We start from the raw sequence: 2,115 nt of genomic DNA on the forward strand, positions 1-2,115 counted from the left end.
ATCACGCAGAGGCTAAAATATTGTTTACGTCACTTTGGTAGGCAACGTCGTATTAAAACAATTGATGCTATTCCCAAGGGAACCGTCTTGTAAAAAATTAGTTTCACGTCAGAACCGAAGGAAATCTATCCCTACTAAGAGGCTAGAAGACTCTGTAGCGTGGAATTTAATTAAACATAACCTTGGTCCAACTCGCTGGCGGCAGGGCTCGAACTGCTTCCACCTCCACCCCCGACGTAAGTTGTGTTTATATATATATGTATATATATATATATATATATATATATATATGTATATATATATTCGAGTATATATACATGTATATATATATATATATATACATATATATATATGTATATACAGTATATATATACATATGTATATGTATACATATATATATTGTTTTTATTGGTGGGTTTTTGTATACTTTAGTTTTCAGCTGGCTACCAAGTTTTGATATTTATGTGTCTAAAAATGAAGGGAATCATTAATTTCTTCTTCTAGGGAAAGCCGAATGGTGGGGTCTACCTCGTTTAATGCAGTTTGGAAGCGATAAAAATTGAGCCGCCTGGGTGATGAGTAAGATATTGCCCACGTATTGCAGCCAGGTCACAAGCCCGGGAACGATGTCACCAAAAGGTCCTGCTTCTAGAAATTTCATAAACATATTGGCAAGGAATGCACTCAATGGAGAACCTATGGCGATGCCAAATTTCTGATGGAAACAGTGGCCCTGGAACTTAAAATAGTTTAATTCCACTCAAAGTAACAAATCGACAAAGTCGTTAGGGGGACAGGGAAATCGATTTTCCTCTTCTTGATTTTGTCTCTAAGGAGTTTTATTGCTTTATCAGATGGAACACTTGTGAAGGGACTTTTTACGTCCAGACTGGCCAGCTTCTTGTTGCGGGCGGAAATATCTCGGATTCTGTCCAGTAGGTCTCCTGAGTGTTTGAGATGTGCTTTACTAATGGTTCTCATGAGAGGGTACAGAGGTCTGTCCAATGTACCTGCTATTCTGTTGGAGGCATTCCTTATACCTGACACTATGGGTCTCATTTGTATATTACTTTTGTGGGTTTTGGGTGGACCATACATCGTAGCTGTACGTGGGAGGTTTGGCAATAGGTGAAGGAGTTTCTTGGCTGCATCGGATGTCTTTGAGAATTTTTTTTACTTTGTATGTAACAGGCGGAACTTTGTACTAATAAAGGCTCCGTCTTCACCTGGTATTTATTTCGATAGTCTTGTATGCAGCTGCCACATTCATACAAATTTTCACAGCACCGAGGGCAGAATATAACCTTTATACGGTTGTTATGCACTGGCTCTAAGAAAGGCGTAAAGCTTGCGGAACAGGCGGGAACTTCGTACATAACTTCATTTATTAAATGGTCGCCCCCAGGTCTACCCCGAAACAACTCTTCCAGTTTAACTACCCTTTTCCTCCTCACCTTAAGTCCAACCTCACGGAGTGCTCGACTAGCCTTTCAACCATACGATGCATGGTTCGATCGCCGAAGATATAAGAGTGACCATCGCTACATTTGATAACCAGCAGAAAAATAGACACTTGTATGAACTGGATGAACTTCATGCCAAAAATGTTTGGAAATCCACAGGAAGACCTGAAATCATAGTGATTCTATCCAATAGAGCATTGCCCGACATCTAGACCAAAGTTTGCAACCGGCATCCACAGGAAAATCAAGATCATCGATTTGATCACGAAAAATTACATGCAAGGCTATAACTAAGGGCTGCTGATCTTACCTCTCAGCAAACATCCCAACCCAACAATACCCAGAAGATACGTTCAAGCTCTGGATGCATTATTCAAGGATTCTTCCATCAGAATCACCGCCGCTGACATTGGGGTGGAGTAGTTGTGATGGACAGCATAGTCTACACATGGAAGATAGAAGATCTGCTCAGTGATGGCAATAGGTATCGTGAAGTCTCTTAATCAGATGTAGACAACGAGACGAAGAACTTCACATACAAAGTAAGAAGAATTATCAAAAGTTCCGATGCAGCCAAGAAACAACTTCACCTATTATCAAACCTCCCACGTACAGCTACGATATATGGTCTACCCAAAACCCACAAAAGTAT

Source organism: Oratosquilla oratoria, chromosome 36 (genome assembly GCF_046742065.1).
Source record: "Oratosquilla oratoria isolate Oo_2021 chromosome 36, ASM4674206v1, whole genome shotgun sequence".
NCBI lineage: Eukaryota > Metazoa > Arthropoda > Malacostraca > Stomatopoda > Squillidae > Oratosquilla > Oratosquilla oratoria.